The sequence below is a fragment of the Lolium rigidum genome, chromosome 2 (genome assembly GCF_022539505.1).
Source record: "Lolium rigidum isolate FL_2022 chromosome 2, APGP_CSIRO_Lrig_0.1, whole genome shotgun sequence".
NCBI lineage: Eukaryota > Viridiplantae > Streptophyta > Magnoliopsida > Poales > Poaceae > Lolium > Lolium rigidum.
Genome location: NC_061509.1, coordinates 33,532,997 through 33,554,648, shown reverse-complemented (window position 1 = coordinate 33,554,648; position 21,652 = coordinate 33,532,997).

Genomic DNA, 21,652 nt, shown 5'->3' with positions numbered 1-21,652 from the left:
CGGAACCATTTGCTACTTTAATAATCTGTGTGTGGACAAGTTATTGTATACTTTAATCTCTATGTTGGATGATTTTGTATCTTATTATATACTTGCCTACACCATACTTGCTTTCTAAAGATATTGGGAGAGCTTCTCATATTTTACAGATGATGCACTTTGCATTCAAACGCAAATTCTCCAAGTGCATCCATTATGGGGGAGCTGTCTTAATATCTTACATGGAATCAAGGTTTTTAAGCTTATCATAATATTTATGTGTGACTCTAGCTCGGTTTGTCATTGTATACCAAAAAAGGGAGACTGTAAGAGTATTTTACCCTTATCTATTATTTTAGTAACAATGACACCGTAGCTAGACTATTGGACTAATGCTTGCCTACAAAATGTTCTCAGGTTTTAGTTCATAAAGCATATTGGTGTATCAATGGAACTGGGAGGTGAAGTGAGACCCCCACTCCGAAGGAAAGAATGGAGACATTTTTCTCCAAAAGTCCGGCACCTGGCCCGGCGGCACCGGCCGTGGCACCAGCTGGCACGGCAAGGACCGGTTGTGGCGCCGGTGCCAACCGGACACATATCAGGGGATTTTCCACGCTCGCTCGACACCTGGCTCGGCTGCACCGGGCGTGGCACCGGCTGGCCCGACGTCGACCGGCTCTAGAACCGGTGCCAACTGGACACTGTCCTGGGTGCTCTCAGCCCTCACCTGGTGCCTGACCTGGTAGATGCTGACTGGCCCGGTCAGAGGCCTGGCAGGACCGGGTGCTGCACCAGCTGGTTCGGCGCCACGCCCGGCAGGCCGGCCACTTCGACCAGATGCGGATGTGGACACTCCCCAACGGCTGGATTTCAAGCTGAAGTATAAATACCCTGATGTAGGGGGAACCCACTAGATCCTCCTAGAGTGTTGCCCGATCTTTCACAGCGAGAACCTGGGGTAGTAAATCCTCCCAACAATGCGAAGAATGCAACCCGAAGAAGAGGGAACGAATCCAGCAAGCAACGGATCGATGAACGATACGCCTCAAACCTTGAGCTAGACAATCCTTGATGAACACAAGAACCTTCGCAGCGGATATAATAGATAAACGGCAACGCCGTACCCTCGGAGGGATGATACACGTGAACACACGCAATGGGGAAAACCCTAATCTTTAGTCTAAACTTGTCTCCCTAAACCCTAGCAGCCGGTTGAACTGGGCTGGTGACCGGTTGGACCGGCCCATCAGCCGGTTTGACCGGGCTGGGGACCGGTTGGTCCGGTCCTAGGGCCGGTTTGACCGGCCGGTTGACCGGGCGAACGCGCAGAAGCCCCTGGACCTCCATCCGGCTGGCACCGGCCTGAGGGCCGGTTTGGACCGGGCCGGCCGGTTGTGGGGCCGGTCTGACCGGGTTCTGGGCCGGCCAGTCCGTTTGTGGGGCCGGTTGACCGGGCCGTGCGCCGGACGGGGTCCAAACAACCCTTCTTCCCCGATTCCAACTCGAAAAATTCACGATTCTGGCCGCAGAAACTACCCGAAACTATGGAGAAACTTCGCCCAAACAGCTCCAAACTTCCTCCAACTCAACCTCCTTCGACCGAGAGCCAATCTCCGCCGATCTAGAGCCAACCTTCTCCGATGCAAACCGATCTAGATGCGACCGATCAACAAAACCTCGCCGTGAGCAACCCAGAAATCTGATACCACATGATGTAGGGGGAACCCACTAGATCCTCCTAGAGTGTTGCCCGATCTTTCACAGCGAGAACCTGGGGTAGTAAATCCTCCCAACAATGCGATGAACGCAGGCTGGAGAAGAGGGAACGAATCCAGCAAGCAACGGATCGATGAACGATACGCCTCAAACCTTGAGCTAGACAATCCTTGATGAACATAAGAACCTTCGCAGCGGATATAATAGATAAACGGCAACGCCGTACCCCCGGAGGGATGATACACGTGAACACACGCAATGGGGAAAACCCTAATCTTTAGTCAAAACTTGTATCCCTAAACCCTAGCCATCCCACCTCCTTATATGAGGGGAAGTGGCCGGCTAGCCTTGCTAGGCTAGGGCGCCCCACTATGGGCCCTGACCTGGTTTGGTTTGGACAGGCCCAAAACCAAACACAACACTAATTTAACCCTAATTGGCCCACCACATGACCTGGCTACATTATTATTTCCTAATAACAAGACTATAATAAAATACTGGTACAACCTTAGACCTAATTATCATATCAATGGCTGTCGTAGTGTACCAGGCCTGGATATCCATATCATACCCCTTCACCTTCCTCAGAACAGTTAGGCACTACACTATATATACTCTGTTCTTGAGCCCTCTCTCTCATACTCCATTGTTGCAAACACTAAAAGCTTCAGATCTCCCTCCTCCACCCAAACTCAAATCCCTCCAGGGAAAAGCTAGAGGAGGTCTTGATCTACAGTCTCATCGAGCCAAATCTTGTTCACCCTTGTATTCTTCAAGATACCTACTCTCTAGGGTTTCTTGGAAACCCTAGGTGGGTAGAATCGTCCGGAAGCATCCGAACTGTGGATTTGTTCCTCACAAAGATTGTGAAGGTTTGGAGGCTGTCTCAAAGTCTATCAAAAGTGAAAGGTTATTCCTTCGTGGGATAAGCTCGGAGAAGAAGGTGAGCCTTCGTGGCGCTTGGGAAATCCTTCGTGGGATCTCACACCTCTCCAAACGTGACGTACCTTATTGCAAAGGAAGGGAACACGGGAATACATCTTCGTCTAGCCGTGCTTTCGGTTATCTCTAACCGAACTCTTTACTTGTGTTATTTATCCTATGAGAGCCTTTGTGCTTGAGCTACTTGCATTTTCATCTAGGTTGCCTCACCTAGTTTGTATCACATTTATATTCCCCTAAGCCTAATACTGTAAAGAAAAAATTAAAATTTGTAGAAACTTATTCACCCCCTCTAGGTTTACCATCTCTGAACTTTCAAAAGGGAATATAGTAATATCAAGAGATACCAATTACACCCAGGCTCTGCAACAACGAAAACCTAAAGGCAGTATGGATGCACACATCCAAAGAAAGAAAAAGAAACTAAGAAAATAAAATCCCGCTACGGCATTTTAGCCCTAGCAGCAACAATACAACCACTACCAAGGCAACGTCTGAACTCCAGACTCTCCAAAAGCGACGCCTCTAGGATGGAAACGGTGCACAAGCGTCATCGTCGCCCGATCAAAGATCTTCGGTTTTCACCCTCAAGATAGTCTCCGCTCTCAAAACAACATCTTCAACAAGATCATTGCCAGGCACAACCAATTAAAACCAGACCTTGGATTTTCTTCCTGAAAGGTAAGACTCCGAACTTCACCTGTGCTGCCGTCTTATGAGCCTCCATAAAATAGCATTGTCCACAAAAACCCAAACAAACTGTAGTTTCAAAAACAATTAGTCTTTCACATTTATGTCTCTATGAGTTTTATTTCTAGCCTAGTGTTGCATTCTTGGAACCTGTCATGCATGCCTAATATTCTTCTTCCAGACTACAGTGCTTATGCAATGTGTGGAGCATGTATGCCGTTAGAACTTGGTTTTTTCTTTAGCAAAATGATGTACTACGTATCGGTTTTTCAAACTTTGCACAAACTTCTTACTGAAGAGGGTATGTGGCAACAAATTTTGCACAACAAGTACCTACACTCTAAGACTTTACCGCAAGTTGAGGTAAAGCCTACTGATTCGCCTTTTTGGAAAGGTCTTATGAGAGTTAAATCTGACTTTTTTAGTAAAGGATTTTTCAAAGTTGGAGATGGTACTTCGGTACGCTTTTGGGAAGATGTCTGGTTAGGGGATGTTCCTCTATCACAACAATATCCCTCTTTGTACAATATTGCACAACATAGAGATGTTCTGGTTTCCACAGTTTTGGCTCAAAATCCATTGAAATATTACTTTCAGGAGAGGTCTTAATGATCATAAATATACTGAATGGTTGCATTTGTGTCAACGACTTATAACCATTAATCTCACTAATGAACCTGATAAGTTTGTATGGAAGCTTACAGATTCGGGAATGTTCACTGTTAAGTCTATGTATCATGATTATATGAATGGCCATACTAGATTCCTGCGCAAATATTTGTGGAAACTCAAGATCCCCTTAAAAATAAAAAAATTCATGTGGTTTCTTAACAATAAGATCTTACTTACTAAAGACAATTTGGCAAAACGTAGAGGGAGTGGTGTTTTGGAACATGGGAGCATATGCTCCCTCTATTTTGAATTTCATCTTACACATATTTTGAATTTCAAAAAAATTGAAACGAAAAATTCACGCGTACATCTTCACGTGCTACATGCTCACAAAGTTGTTTCATAAAAAATGGACTTGCCATGTGACGTGTGTAAAAAAGAGAAAACTCAGTCCTAAAAATAATGCTTTTTACAAGATAATTTTTTTCTTTTTTACATATACCAAAAAAAATATTGATTTTTCGTGAAACTTGACGAATGCACATATATTATGGAGATGTACATGTAGAATTTTTTTTCAAAATTTTTCGACAACTCGAAATATAGTTTTTTGGTATAGGGAGCATACGCACCCGGGAGCCGAATTGAATTTCCGAAAACGTAGATGGACAGGATCTCAAAAGTGTTGTTTCTGTAATACAAATGAAACTGCGCATCACTTGTTCCTTGCATGTCCCTTTGCTACTATCATTTGGCGGATGATTTACTTTGCCTATAATATCTCGCCACCTACGAGCATCAATAATATGTTTGAGAACTGGTTGTATGGAGTTCCGAAGAAAGATAAACTGAAAATTAGGATTGGTATATCTGCTATATGCTGGACAATATGAAACACTAGAAATGATATGATTTTTAATAATTAAAAGGGTATTAACTTTTTGCAGGTTATTCTTCGAGCTGTTCACTAGATACAGTTATGGGCTTTCCTGCTACCGGAGGATAGCGCAAGGATATGGATACTGGATGCAACAGACTGCTGGTGCTTACTCAGGATTTCTACTACCAGGCTACTGGGTGGCGACACAATAATAGGATAGAGTATGGCTAGCCTATTTAGATGTTTGCTGTTCCGCTGGTTGATTTATGTGGCAACCAGGTCGGACCCATAATTTTTTTTTTCCCGATGCCTTTCATACTTGTTACTTGATACTTGACACTTTTTTACGTTCAATAAAAACCCGTGTGCATCGATTGATGCAGAGGCTGGAGCTGCTGCTCCTTTATCGAAAAACGTATCGGTTTTTCAATAAATGGTCTTGGCGTGGTCTAGTTATCACTCCGTCCCACAATATATAAGATGTTATATGGAAGTACCTGTTTATCTACCCCCTCTAGTTCATGAAAGGTTGTAACTTCAAAGACCGGCGTGGTCTCGAAAACTTATATTGAACCGGTTTCTATCAAGGTATATGTGGAAACCCATCAAAGTTATGATGTTACAGAAGTACTTTCCGAATCAAGTCTAGATGTGATTTCTATGTATCCAATCTAAAACATTACAAGAACACTCGCATAATTATGTAGGAATATGATACTATGTCCAAGAGAGCTATTATTAACTTCATTTCTTTTGTATTTTTTGACCATCTTTTTCAGGAATTGCAAGCGATGAACGTCGTTCCACGCTTAAAGAGAGCCAAGCCAAGCGATGACTTAGAGCATCTCTAGCAGAGCCCGTAAATAGCCGAAAACCGAATAATAACCGGTAGTTTACGGGTTCGGTTCGAAAATTGGCGCAGATCAGTTACCGTAAACGAGCCAAAACCGAAAAAAGTTTCCAGGTCAAGACTGAAAACCCAACTCGGCGGGCCAAAAGGGCGAACCGAACATAAACCCCTACTCATGGCGCGCAGAAACTTCAGATAAGGCCAACTGCTGCCGCCGGTACATTCGCCGGACTCCAGCCAAATTCCGACGAATCTCAACATAATCCGACCGAGATGTAGCGTCGCGACCTTGCTGGACTACATCAGGACGGCAATCGGTAGGTGGCGCAGCGCGGGGCGAGGTCGGGGCGAGGTGAGCAGCGCGGCGCGGGGCAGGCCGGGGGCGGGGCGGGGCGCGGCTCGCTGGTGGCTGGGCGGAGCAGGGGCTGGCCGGGGCAGGGCGAGCTCGTGTGGGGCAGGGGGGGCGGCTCGGGGCGAGCTCGTGCGGGGCAGGGTGCGGCGCGCGCCTCGCCGGTGGCTGGAGGAAGAAGAAGACCAGAGAAGAAGATGGCTGGAGAAAATGGGGAAAAAATAAAAAAAACTGAACTCCGGGTTTTTGGTTCGCATTTTTACGGGCACTGTTCTGCGCCAGCCATTTTACGCCCCATAAACACGAGTTCGGTGCACTGAACTCTGGATTTTCGGTTCGGTTTTTATGGGCTCTGCTACAGATGCTTCTTATGACATGGTCATGCACGCCGTTAATCTGGAAGAGCATCTGAGGTGAACCTGAACTCATTTTGTAGCAGATTTTTGAAGGTGTGGGAGCGTGTACAAGATTTCATATGAGGGCAGTTCGTGAAATCAGTGACCTTGTTAGACTGCAACGCCCAAATCTGGTCTTCCTGTCGGAGGCCAAGATGTCAGATAAGAAAGCACAAGATTTGAGATGGAAGTTTGGGTTCTCCAATGCGTTTGGAGTGAAGTCTGTTGGCTTGAGTGGTGGTTTGTGCTTATATTGGAATAATGACTCGGGAGTTTCTCTGAAATCGTTCAGTAATTCTCACGTAGATGTCCTGATTCAAAATGATGAATTAGGAGATGTGGAGTGGAGGTTTACGGGATTCTATGGAAATCCCGTGAGATCAAGAAGGAAGTTAAGTTGGGATCTACTCAAATTTTTGAGGGAAGAATACAACAACCCTTGGATTTGTGCTGGAGATTTTAATGAAGTTCTCTATGGTACTGAACAAATCGGAGGAAATGAGAGGCAAGAATGGAAGATGGAGGGTTTTAGGGATGCGATAGAGGAGTGTAAGTGTGAGGATTTGGGCTTCTATGGAGTGCCTTATACCTGGGACAACAAACAACAAGGTAACAAAAATATCAAAGTCAGACTTGATAGAGCTCTAGGTGATGATAAATTCCAGGAGTGCTTTGATAATACCATTGTCAACCATTTTCAATGCTGCGAGTCAGATCATTGTGCGCTTCTAATATCAGTCAGGCAGTCTGATTGGATTGATGTTGCTTTGACTGAGAAACCTTTCCGTTTTGAGAATGCATGGACGAGACATGATCGCTATAATCAAACAGTTGAGGAGGCGTGGAGGGATGATGGCAATAATTTACAAGAAGTCTATGATGCATTAGGATGCATCAGACAGAGGTTGAAGAGGTGGAGTGTATCGGAGTTTGGGTCGGTAAAGAAACAGTTGAAGACGTTGAGGGGTCGGCTGGAAGTGGTAAGGTCTCAGTCTTTGAGGGGAGACCCATCTAAAGAAGAGAAAACCTTGATGGCCAAAATCTAGAGCTTTTATCAAAGGAGGAAATTTTGCTAAGGCAGAGATCTAGAGCTCAATGGCTAGCGGAGGGTGATCGCAATACATCTTTTCTTCACGCTATGGCTAAGGAGAGAGCCAGAAGGAACAAAATTAAATCCTTAAAGAGATTAGATGGTTCGGTAGTTATATCTCAGGAAGGTTTGGAGGTTGAGGCCATTGGTTTTTACCAAAATCTTTTTACAGCCCAAGAAGATACAGACTCAAGATTGGAGACTGAGTGGGTGCCACAGAAGGTGGATGATATGATGAATAATCTTTTATGCGCTGCTATCACAGATGAAGAGATTGAGAGAGCATTGTTTATGATGCATCCAGACCGATCTCCAAGACCAGATGGGTTTACAGTTGGTTTTTATATAAAGCATTGGAGTATGATGAAATCTTCTATTTGTGCAGCGGTGAGGAATTTTCTCAACGGAGGTGATATGCCAGAAATAGTTAATTCTACGGTCTTGGTTCTTATTCCGACGGTTAACAATCCGCAAGATCACTAGTAGGAAAACCCTTATAGGCGGAGCTTAGTTCTGTGGCGCACCATTAAAAATGCGCCACATAAATTTATTTTATGGCGCACCAGGCAAGGTGCGCCACATAAATAGCTTAATTTTGTGGCGCACCAGGGAACCGTGCGCCACAAAAACTTGGTGGGCCCCACAACCTGTCACCCCCAATCATTGCTTTTACTATTTCTATGGCGCACTTACCCTAGTGCGCCACAGAAATTCCTTATTTTGTGGCGCACGCCCACTGTGCGCCACAAAAATAAGCTATTCTGTGGCGCAGTTTGCCTGGTGCGCCACAGAAATAAGGTATTCTGTGGCGCACTGTGCTCGGTGCGCCACAGAACTAGCGAACCAGATATACAAAAGTGAGCCAACCTCCCACCTACCACACTACACAAGCCATTCTTCTTCCTCCATCTAGCTCGTCCCCCTTCTCTCTCATACCATTTTGGCTCTACTTTTCACTTGCTTGGGTATTTATTGCACTTACTTTGGTTGATACATAATTGGAGTTGAGGAGAAGGCTCTCCATACTCTCTCCTCCTCTCGAACTCATCGATCGCGGTCTCGTCTCGGTATTGAATCTACAAGGTGAGTAGTTGGAGGAGACATACATATGCTTGGAGGAGACATGCATATGCTTGTAGATCTTGTGTGGCCGTCGTGTGTATGGATGCTTGTTGCGTGTGAAGCGCTTGTGTGTGTGCCGGTGTGGTGCATGGATGTTTGCCGAAATGTTGATTCATTTCCGTTTCGGGAAATTTTGCACTACCCATATGTCCTACCTTGAGGAGAGGTCATGCCGAATTTTTCCGCTCCATGTAATACCTTGAGGAGAGGTACGGCCCATGCATGTGTGTGCATTTGTTGCGGTTCTAATTTCCTGTTCTATGTATACCATTTGCAGGCAAGCATGGTCCTCTCGATGAGTTCCGCTCGAATCTCTAGATACAAGATAGACGCGAAGGAGGACATGTTTCGGAACAATAGGCGCCAGATAAGATGTCCGTGTCGATCATGCAAACTCGAGCGCCTGGATCAACCCCGATTCCGGACAACCGGAGGAGCACCTGCCGAGGCGCGGTTTCATGCAAGACAACCAGGCGCGGCCGGCCCCATCAAATGGTGCGCATGAAGACCATGTCGAGCGAGATGACTATCATCATGAAGAAGACTATCATCATGCCGACGGGGACTATCATCATGAAGAAGAAGTCGGCGGAGAAGATCATCATGAAGAAGAAGATGCCGGCGGAGAAGATCATCATGATGAAGAAGAAGATTCCGGCGCGACCCCGCTAATTTCGGCCTTGCGGGACTCTCATGTTCAAGATCTTCTCCTCAAGGAGACGAGCAACGATAGAGTTGCAGCTAGAGAGAGAGCCAAGCTGTCGCATATGGAGAAAGACGGGATGACTCCGATCTTTCCTGGGTGCCGTCCGCAGGATACACGCTTGCATGTAACGCTTGATTACCTGCAGATGAAGACGCAGAACAAGTGGACCGATTCCAGCTTCAGCAAGAACTTAAAATTCTGGCACGATCGTCTCCCGAGGGGAACACATTGCCAAGTAGTATCGAGGAGGCCAAGAAAGTCGTGTGTCCCCTTGACCTACCGCACGAAAAATACCACGCCTGCATTAATGATTGTGTGATTTATAGATGCGAGTACAAGGACAGAACCACATGTCCGGTGTGCGGCCACCGGACGGTACAAGGTTGGGAACAAGAAGGTACCTCGAAAAGTGGTATGGTACTTTCCTATCACTCCCCGTCCGCAGCGGTATTTCGTGGACCCTAAGGAAGCAAAGCTCATGCAATGGCACGCGGAAAGGCGAAGCCCGAAGAAGATCCGGAGATGGGCTATATGTCGACACACCCTTCGGACGCCGGACGGTGGCAAGCATTGGACATCGCCTTCCCTAGGTTCGGGGGCGACGCAAGGAACATCAGGCCGGGTATGAGCACCGATGGACTCAATCCGTTCGGCAACCGCAGTAGCACGCATAGCACCCGGCCTCGTGTTTGTATGGCCTTACAACCTACCCCGTGGCTGTGCACCAAGCAAAGGTACATACACCGGGTATTCTCATTCGGGGCCGAAACAACCAGGTGTCGACATGCATTTGTATCTCGGGCTACTGAAAGAGGAGTTAGACACGTTGTGGAAGACGCCACCCCGTACGTGGGACGCCTACACTAGAACTTATTTCGATATGAGAGCCGCGTTGATCACAACGGTCACGGACTATCCTGGTTACGCATATGTATCTGCCCAGATCGGCCACGGATTCAACTGCTGTGTGAAGTGCATGGACGAGACCCCGCATCTACAGCTACCAAGGGATCCTGGGTCCTCGAAAACCGTGTACCCAGGTGCTCGAAGGTGGCTTCGCTTGGATCACCCGTGGAGAAAACGCGGTGATCTGTTCAATGGTAAAGATGAGCCCGATGGACCCCCACGCCCGAGGAGCGGCGCAGAAATCGATGATCTTCCGAAAAATTGGAAGGAGTGCCTAGCGCCGGAAAGAAGCGACCAAAGCCGAGCCGCCGCTCGGTGTATGGAAAGCAAGGTCCGTTTTCCACGACTTGGAGTACTGGAAGGTCCTCCACACGCCCCACAGCCTCGATGTCATGCACATTACGAAGAACGTTACCGAGAGTCTGCTTGGCACTCTTTGCAACTCAGAAAAGTCCAAGGATGGACCGAAAGCAAGATACAATCTTAAACATTTTGGCATCAGGAAAGATCTTCAAGCCCCCGATACTGACGACGACGATGATGATGATGATGATGATCAGAAGGAAGGGACTCAACGTCTCCGCAAAAGGGCTAAGAAGAACGCGGTGCTGCTTCCCGCTGCTCGCTTCACAACGAGTCCGGAGGAGCTCGAGAAGTTTTTCGGGTGCCTCCTAGGGAGTGAAAGTTCCTCACGGTTACTCGGGGAATATAAGCGGATATCCGGACGTAGCGAAGAAGAGGTTCACCGGGATGAAGTCTCACGATTTCCACGTGCTCATGACGCGGATACTTCCCGTTGCGATCCGAGGCATAATGGACGAGCACGTCCGTGATACGCTGTTTGGCCTTTGCAACTTTTTTGACGTTATCACCGGAAGTCGATCGGCGTGAGGCAGCTCAAGATGCTACGGATGAGATCGTGGTGATACTATGTGAGCTCGAGATTTACTTCCCGCCCGCATTCCGTGATATATGCGTCCATCTCCTTCTCCATGTCGTTGAAGACATCAAGCAGCTCGGCCCGACGTTCCTCCACAACATGATGCCTTTCGAAAGGCGTAACGGTGTCATGAAAGGATACGTTCGCAATAGGGCCCGTCCGGACGCAAGCATGGCCAAGGGGTTTCTAACCTACGAGTGCATCTCCTTCCGCCAGAATTATCTAAGCACCGAGGACGACGAGGATCATGTTGGTCTACCCCCCAGGACGCACCTCGGGAGGCTCGCTCGAGTCGGTCACCGCGAGGGCTACCGCTCAGTCCATGTCGGCATTGACAATCGACGCGACGACTTTGACGAGGCTCACCGGGTCGCGCTACAACACTTAAAACTGATCGAACCTTTCGTGCAAGAGCACAAAAGCATGGTCGAGCAGAATTACATCGATATGGGCCGGCCGAGGAAGATGGGAGACGTAACCAAAAAGCACAACTCCAGCTTCACGCGTTGGTTCAAGCAAACTCAACTCGGTTGAAGCACGGAGAAAAAGGCCTTCTACCGAAGATGAAAAACTCATATACACCTTATCACGGGGACCCGGGCATAACGTAAGGACCTATCGGGGGTACGACATCAACGGTTACTGATTCTACACCGAGGAAAAGGACAGAAATAGTGAAAATCAAAACTCGGGAGTAACTATGTCTGTCATACGCCGATGACGAGACTAATGTCAAGGAAAGATTTTTGGAAGGATCGAGGAGATATGGGAGCTCAATTACTGTGGAGAGAGGGTGCCAATGTTTCGTGTGAGATGGGCCAAGAAGGTCGAAAAAGAAGGCCGATATTTCACAACCATGGTTATACCCGATGCAAAATCGAAGAACACATCCGTGAAAAATGAGCCATGGGTACTCGGTAGCCAAGTTGACCAATGCTTCTTCATCACCGATCCGTCGAGGCCTAGCCGTGTTGTCGTGAGGAGGGGCAAGAGGAGCATCATAGGAATGCAAGGAGACGCCAACGAGGAAGACTTGGACAAGAACGGTGACCCGAAGATTGAGGAGGAATGCGACAGGCACTTCGACATGCCTACTACTAGTAAAGTAACAAGGAAGACCTCCCTACGCTCTAAAGGTTGTCCGTTCACGCGAAGAAATCTCAAGGTGGCCGGCATAAAGTATTCAGCCGCCAACAACCGAAAGGGCAAGAAGATTGCGAAGAGACGCTAGCTAGAGCTCGAAGCCGGGACGAAGAAGATCTTTTTTTGGTCTACACATGTGTGTGAGTGTGTGTTAGAAAAGTACATGCATGTGTGTGTGAGAGAAACAAGAACGTACATGTTTGTATGAGACAAGTAATTTATAATACTCTACTAATTACTAAATAATGTTGTGTTATTTATTGAAATGTAACTAAAATATGAAAAAAGGAAGAAAAATTGTGTGGCAGCCAGGGTTCGAACCTGGCTACTAATGGGCTAACATTGACCTTAACCACTGGGCTAGTGCTAAGTAACTGTCAGTACACAGCAAATAAACCATTTTGTTTTGCTAAGTGTCTAAATTCTGTGGCACACACCCCTTTAGGTGCGCCACAGAATTAAGGTATTCTGTGGCGCATGTCATAGTTGATGCGCCACAGAATGCTTAATTCTGTGGCGCATATGGAGTGGTGCGCCATAGAATTTAGACACTTGGTGAAATAACTCGATCGACCCTTTCTTCCCCACTCACAAAAGCAGTTTCTTCCCCGACAACCCTAGCGCGCCCACTGCTCTCGCAACCACCACCACCGCCAAGCGCCGCCACCTAGCGCCGCTGCCACCGAGGAGGGGGAGGAGGAGGACCGCCACGCCACCGCCGAGCAGGACGCCCAAGCCCGAGCCGCCACCGTAGATCGAGGAGGAGGACGCGCGAGCCCGAGCCGCCGCCGCAGAGGAGGAGGAGGAGGACCGCCACGCCACCGCCGAGCAGGACGCCCAAGCCCGAGCCGCCCCGCAGATCGAGGAGGAGGACGCGCAGCCCGAGTCGCCGCCGCAGAGGAGGAGGACAACGCCATCACCACCGCGCCCTGCCACCGCCGCCGTTCGGTGAGAGTCCCTCTCCCCCTCCCCACTCCCTTGTCCCCCTCCCCACTATCTTGTGCCCGAATTTCGGAGAAGAAGGTCAACATTGGTCAGATTTTGTATTGTCTCATGTTCTCGTTCCACGCAAGCTGCCCCTTGTACAATATGTTGTTTGCATTGCCATGATCCAAGCCATCCAAGCCATCAAAGAATTGCCATGATCCTAGCAGTAGCTAATTTCTTGGTTATGGCATTATATTCTTTCTATGTGATGAAATTCGGGGGCTCCATAGCTAGATGTAGAAATAAATGACCTATATCTACTTTGGTGGCATGCTGTAGTGTAGTATGTATATGTTATTGGTTTTGTTGGACTTCCATTGCCAATTCTCTGGCTAAAGTGTAGTATGTAGTATCTGCTATTTACTGGATGATGTTTGATATGTTCTTATTTTCATCCTTTCGTATTAAAGAGTTTGCAAGGATGTGCGTCGGCAGACACTACATCATGTAGGCCAATAATACTTAGTAGTGTATCATGTCCAGACACTACATCTCCATTGAACAAGCATTCATGAAATAGAATAATGACTCCAATGCTACTGCTAGGATTTGTTAGCAATTCTTGGTGAAAGCTAATGATGCTACTGGTTTAAATGGAAATGATGAAATGATGCTATGATGCTATGATGCTATGATGAAATGATGAAATGTACAAGCTAGAAATTGATTTAGGTTCTCTTGTTCATGCAAATGATGCTACTGGTTTAAATGTAAATGCAAATGATGCAGTCAAATGCTATTTAATTTATTGCTTGCTATTTTTTTAATTCATTGGTTGCTGTTTTTTTAATTCATTGCTTGCACTAGAGCTAATAAAGTTCTTGCTATTTTTTTTAATTCATTGCTTGCTGTTTTTTTAATTCATTGCTTGCAGTAGAGCTAATGGTTCAATAAAATGAACAATGCAGTAGGTTTTTCAATACAATGCAGTAGGTTTTTTAATATAATGAAATGCAGATGGTAGGAAATAATGTATGTAATGTAAGGTTAAATGATGCTCATGCTCACATGTTGGCAGTAGCTACTGGTTGGCTTGCTCTATAAGCTTGTATTCTTGGTTATGAAGAAGCATATACTGCCTTTTTAAATTTAAGTAATTATCTACTAAAATTTGATTAGCTATTGGTATAATTCTCTTTGAATTTATAAAAAATTTAAGTCACTAGCTACTGCCTTTTGTAATGTATATTTATGAGTAATAGCATTTTCATTTGAAGTCACTAGCATTTCCATATGATGCTCAAGCTTCTGCTGTTTAATTATCTCTGGAATTTTATATGTTGATGTTCTTTATTGCTACTGCTACCTAGGATTTATTAGCAATTCTTGGTTCAAGCTAATGATGCTACTTTGGTTAGTGCTACTGTAAGTATAAGTGGTTAGTGCTACTGTAAGTATAAGTGTAATGCTCCAGGTTTTGATGCTCCAGGTTTTGATGTAGTTGTATGCTTCGTGTTTTGATGCTTCAGATTTTGATGTAGTTGTAGCTCCAGGGTTTGATGCTTCAGGGTTTTGATGCTCCAGGTTTTGTTGTAGATGCTCTAGGTTTTGATGCTTCAGGTTTTTGATGCTTCAGGTTTTGATGTGGTTGTAGCTCCAGGTTTTGATGTAGTAGTATTTGGATACAATTTTGTATGATGATGAACATGGTTAGAATCATGTGAATATGGTGATGAATGTGGGCTCCGGGTTTTGCGGGGATTTCATTGAGTTGCCCATTTCTCCCGAAGCGTTGATTCACTTCCGTTTCGGTTGAGAAATGGGCACTCCTACGTAGAAAAATTAGCAAAGGTCATGCCGAATTTTTTGGTTGACTTTTGTACTAACTTTTTGCCTCTTTTTAATGAAGTGCAAATAAACATGTCGGGCAGCACTTCTAAGCCCGGGAGCCGAATGAAGAAGCGAGAGAGGCCAACAAGGACTTCTGGGAGGGCTACGAGCGGCCCCGGAAGGCCGCCGCCGAGTCGCCCGGCGATGAGGAAGAGGGCCGGGACGCCGCCTCCGAGGGAGAGGGCCGGGGGGCCGCCGCCGACACCGGCGACGATGACGATACCTGGGACGACGCCGCCGAGACCGGTGAAGAGACGACCGGTGAGGAGAACGCGGCCAACCGCACAGAAGGTGATAGCGGCGGCAACCCTCAGGAGGGTAAGAAGAAGAGGACGGCGAGGAGGCCAAGGAGGGATCGGAGGTTGCAAGTGCTCGCCAACGTCACCGATGTTGTCACGGTAGTCTCCGAAAGTGGCCTACTGATGGAGCCTTCGTGGGTTGCCAAAGGGTACGGCATGCAACTAGGGTGCATCGTCCGTGAAACCGTGCCGATCCTAACTCAGGACCTCAGAAGCAAGGAGAACGCGGCTATCGCCCAATCCCTCCTCCAGAAGCTTCACCGACGATACACGTTCCCGGAGCCGTTCAATAAGAAGGTGGACTCTTTAGCTCTCACGAAGATGAGCACCGCCTTGAGCAGCTGGAAGAACCCGCCGAAGAGAAAGATCGAGGCCGGTGAAAGCTGGGAGAGGATAAGTAGCAAAGACCCGTCGATCTACTTAGAATACTTTAATGCATTCAAGTCTTACTTACAGACTGATAGTGTGTTGCGGTCAGAAACCCACCGGCGGGCAGCGACTGGCAACACCGTAGAGCCGGGAACGACTCAGGGCTGCGGCTGGCCCCAGTCCCTCAGAGCGACGGCCCGCAAAGCCTTCTGGTCACACGTCCGATGTTGTCGCAAGGGCGTGCCACCTGACCTATACCTGGTCAGGAAGGTGTTGGATGATGCCTCGCTTAGTTTCCTGCATGGCATACACGTAAACGTTAAATACGAGCCTCGATCGGCTCTCAGGTTGTCCTGTGAATCGGCTCAAAGAGCCGATCCACCCATGATTCGTACGAGGTGTACGAATATATGGTGGTCCTGCTTGATCAAGATAAAGGTAAAACGATCTACGACGATTTAGGGTTTTCACCGCATAATCGGATCATCCTACTCACGATTGGGCCTCGCGCTCGCGTACGGTGATCGTAAGCCGATCCTAGACAGGGCCTAAAAACCAACACGAGGTTGATCCCGGAACATCCTGTCTAGGGCTAGCAAACTACACCCTACACGCCGCTGGATCCTCCAACCCTTTGTAAGGCCTAACTATTGCGGATATTAAACTAATCCTTGAAGAACAAGGAGCAACCGTAACGGATCGGATCTACTAAACAATGATCAAGCGGGGTGCCGCCCCTACACCTAAGATAGGTGTAAGGGCGGCTAGATGTATAAGGGTTGCACTACGACAGCATATGATACGAAGAACAATGCTAACCCTAACACATCTAAGATAACTACGTTGCTCGCCATCAAAAAGGCTTCGAGCACGAGCAACGCATGAACAACGTAAATAAGCTTATGCTGCCTAGATCGCAAGATGCGATCTAGGCAAGCATGGTGCTTACCGGGAGAAACCCTCGAGACGAAGGAGTTGGCGATGCGCCGAGATTGATTGTGTTGAACGTTGGTTGTTGTTTATTCCATAAACCCTAGATACATATTTATAGTCCAGGGGACTTTCTAATTCAAGCGTGCACCTAACCGTGCACGGGTAAAACTCTAACTCTTAACCGACACGCATCCTACTATGGTACAGATACACGGGCAAACTAGCCCAAACTTTGCATGTAAGGCCGATTCACGTATTTCTTCTATATGTATTCTTCAAGCCCATCTTGATCGCGGCCCACCCCTGATCCGGTCAAATTCTGGTGATAACACATGCCCCCCTGGTTTTGGAAATGACATTTCCAAAATCATTACGCTTCTCTTCCGTCGGGTCATGTCGTGGCAGAGCAGAACTGCCGCAGAATCTTCCATCATTTCGCCTTGCCTCCTGGGCTTCTCTGCTCGAATTGATAATTTCGGCATAACGTCCTCGAGAACCGTCATGGCATTAAACCTCCACTACACCCACTTTATTTATCTGTGCCGAACGGTTCGCCACTCCATCCCCTTGCTCTGTTCTGTCCACCAGCGCCCAAAAAACCCTCTTCCCCTGTAGCAAGGTCTTCCTCTTCCTCTTCCCCCTCAGGCTTGCCCCTCCAATCCTCGCCGAAGAGCAAGAATGAAGACGACCTCTACTCCGGGGCGAACCCCATCTCCTCCGACAAGGAGGAGAAAGAAGGAGAAGTAGAGAAGACAGGGGCCTTCCCCTCCGCCAAGCTCCCGCCGAAGAAGCGCTCCCGCATGTGGGCGGACAGCGAGGACGAGGATGATGACGAGGAAGGAGAAGAGGAGGAGGAGGAGGAGGATGATTCCTCCTCTTCCGCTGGGTACCCGCCGACGAAGCGCTTCCGCGCTTGGGCGGACAGCGAGGATGATGATGATGACGAGGAAGAGGAAGCTCCGGCCGACGGCCGGGGCAGCAGCGGCGAGGAATTCTCCGGCGAGTAGCGCCGACGGCGACGCCGACGACGATGCTAGCGAGGATTAGTTATGTAGGATTAGTAGTCCCGGAGCAATCGGCTCTTTCTTTTGCTCTTCCTTGCTTTGAGCAATCGGCTCTTCATTGTAAAAATCCTCTCTTATTAATGAAGAAGACTTTTCCTTAACTTGATTTTGCCGATTTCCCTTCGTACCGATTCTCGCCGATTGTTAATTGGATCAACGCTCAATGAGCCGATGGCAACGCATCGACCTCTTATGATAAATTTCGAGATAGGCCAATTTAGCCATCTCCTCAAATGGTACCCTGCAAACCCGCAGTCACTGAGCGTATTATTAACGGCCACCCTTGTCTTTGGAAGAGCTCTAAGACCATTGCTGAATCAATCCGGAGGTCGGAGCTGATACTTCTGCAGGACAGGCTCCTGCTCCGTTTTCCCCGCAGCAACTATTCCTCAAAGCCGAGATGTAGAGCCAGCCGATTTCAACCAAATCGGCTTCCTATAGCAAAGGGTCCTCCAGGGCAAGCTGCCCCCCAAGCCTCACTTAAGGCGAGAAAAGTGGTGAGTCAGCCAAATGTGCCACCATTGGCCTCCAAGTCATAATGCAGAGCCAGCCGATTTCAACAAAATCGGCTCCCCAGAGCAGAGAACCTTCAGGGTGAGCTGCCCCCCGAGCTTCTTCAGTCCACTTTTTGCGCCTTGCTGGTCAGATCGGCTCCTTTCCTTTGGCGGATTTGATGCAACCCATCCTTAACCTGATCTGCACGTCCATGCTGCTCTTGGCATTGGTCAGGGTCATGATCCCTCAAACTTGCCCCAGCTGATACTGCGGACTCGAATACTCGCAAAAAGAATCCGGAGGTTCTTGAAGAGAGGATCTGAGCCACCAAACCACTCCATTGAGGAGTTCTTCCATTAGAGTCTCAAAGACTCTAATTGACCCTCTGCTCCATTGACCCTCTGCTTATAACAGTTATACCTCTGGAGTCGATGGTCATGCATCGGCTTTCTATCCTTAAGTCGATGTCTGCGCACCAGCTGTGCTTAATTTTTTTTTGAATTTTTACGGCCGATTTATGTATCGGCCCCCATACTTCAATACCCATCATCAAAGAATATCTTGGGCTGCTGGGCATTTGAAAGATACTCCTACTTCATATCCTCGTGTTTTATCCACCTAGGTGCCCCCCGAGCCGATTCTTTCAAGGGACTTGATGGTATCGGCTCTTCAGGTATTCCCTGTTGGATCGAATGTTGAACCCAGGTAGAATGTACAGTGAGGATATTATTGGCCGATTGCTGGAATCGGCCTCCACGTTGAATTGCTCAATGAAGGTTTTATAATGTTCCTCCACAAATCCTTGGGGCCGATCTCCTGGATCGGCATCGCCACGTTTGTCCATAGACGCTGCGTTCGCTACACGGTCGGGCCCGTGGATAAGACCAACCTAGTCCCATCCTGTGTCACGTTGATGCGCTCGCAGTCGTCGAAATTGGGTGCCTCGTGTAATCCTGGAGCACCAAACTCCGTTGGAAGGATGAGCACCATGTTTGTGCCAGCCGATGTCTCATCATCGGCTTTCCTTTGCTTGGGGCGCCACTCTTTTCTTTGTGGCCGACCTTCTTCGTCCAGGGTTCGCTGAACTTTGGCGGCCAGATCAGGCCGTGCCTTCCTCAACGTGTGCAGGTATAACCTTTCAGCTTCTTCCAACCCACGTAGACGATGAACCCTTCGCTTATGGGAACGGCTGAGCCCATCAGGGCACCACCTTGGCCGATGACACTTGTCTTCTTCATCATCGTCCTCTAGTTCCTCGAGATCTTCCACCCGAGCGGACTCAGCATGCTTGTTCCGAGGCGGGAGAGGCCCTAGACGTTTGAACACGGACACGTTAGCTGCATCCTTCTTCCTTTGTTTACATTCGGGCAATTGCCGATTGTTGGCAATCGGCTCATTCCTGAATCCCAGCGAGTAGTCCGAAGAAGGGGCAGTCCCAGTGCCTATCCACGTCATCTTGCTCCCTCGACTTTTCCTTGGCGTGGCGCTCATATCGCTCCTCGTCGTGATCATGCCGACGACGTCTCCTTTGGTCCCTAGCCAGACGATCTTTTTCATCATCGTCGTTGTATCGTCGGCGTTGGTCATACTGACTCACATACTTGTTTGAGGAGGTGATCAGAGAGAGGTCGCTGATATCTTATGTTCTTCACTTCTCCCTCTGTGACGTAGCGCTTGCCGTCGTGGCGGAGCCGATCGCGTGGAGCGGCTTCCTCTGTGTCTTTGCTATGAGAGCAGCCTGCCCTCATCTCCGTCCTTACCGCAGTGGTGCCCAGGTCCCACCATGTTGATATTGCACGAGAAATCTGGCCGGCACCCTCCATGGTAAGTATACTCCACCATATTAACGGCGGGGAAGGGGTGTGTGTCGACCTTCATGGCGTATCTGGTTGAAAATTAGCCGCCCTTTTTCTATCGCCATTTGGATCTGCTGACGCCACACCCCTGCAGTCGTTAGTGGTGTGGGTGAACGTGTTATGCCACTTGCAGTATGGCTTTCCGTTCAGCTCCTGCACCGTGGGGATCTTGTGGCCTTCGGGTACCTTCAGCTGCTTCTCCGTGAGTAAGAGGTCGAAAATCTGCTCAGCTTTGGTCACGTCGAAGTCGAACCCTTTTGGAGGGCCTTGTGGCTTAACCCACTTGCAGGACACGGGGCTTGCCGCCCGAGCCCATTCAGCCACTGCTACCTCTTGATCTCCCGCAGCACCTTCATCCTCGTTCGCCTCAACCAGGACCACCGCACGCTTGAATTTGTCCCGGTAAACATCCGGGTGGCGCTGTTCATATGCCGACAGCTTCTCGCACCATGTGCGCCAATGAAGGGTAGTCTCGCTTGGGAGGCCACGTTCTTGATCGATGATGAGAGACCCACCACCGCCAACTCAACCGCTTCTTTTTCACTTACGTGAACCGAATAGCATCGGTTCCTCACGGTCCTCGAAGCGCTGGACGTATTCCGACACCTGTTTCCCCGCGCTTCGTCGTACTTGTGCTAGATCGGCAATGCCAGCCTCGGAAGCCTCCGAGTGATACTCGCTCATGGAACTGCTCTTCCAACTGCTTCCAAGTCCGGATTGAGTTCGGTGGCAGCGATGTGTACCACCCGAAAGCCAATCCTGTGAGGGACTGTACGAAGAACCTCACACGCAGCTCGTCTGATGCTGAGATCGTGCCCAGCTGTGCCAAATATCGGCTCACATGCTCGATGGAGCTGGAACCATCTGATCCACTAAACTTTGTGAAGTCAGGGAGCCGATATTTGGGTGGTAGCGGGATCAATTCGTACTCGTTGGGGTATGGCTTGGTATAGCCGAATGTCTTCCTTTTCGGCATCATGCCGAACTGATCTTTCAGAATTGTACAAATCTGATCCGCGGTGATGGCTGAAGGTGTCGAACCCCCGAAGATTCGCCGGGGTGGCATACTTAGCCGGCCATGCTTGCTTTTCCAGCTTCCGAGCCAACCTGCAGGAGCTGAGCTCCGGAGGTTTGTCGGAGTGGCGTACTTAGCTAGCCACGTTTGCTTCTCAAGATCTGCTCCCGACGTTCCTCCCCGCTGTTCCGCAGACCCCTCGCTGTTGCGCCTGGTTCGAGAGTGCCCGACTACTTGCGGCCTTGGCACGTATGCGCACGTGTATCCGTGCGGGATCTCCTTGGGCGCCTCAGGTAGGAATTGGTAGTCACTAGGGTCACCACCAATTTTGTAGACGACGTATGCCGATGAGTTCGGCACTTCTGGTGCTGCCAACGCGAACGGCAGCGGTGGACGGGACTGGAGTGGTATTTCTCCTTTGTAAGTCCCCAGAGCTGGTCCCGACGGAGAATACTGATGGCTCATGATTTCCTGGATCACG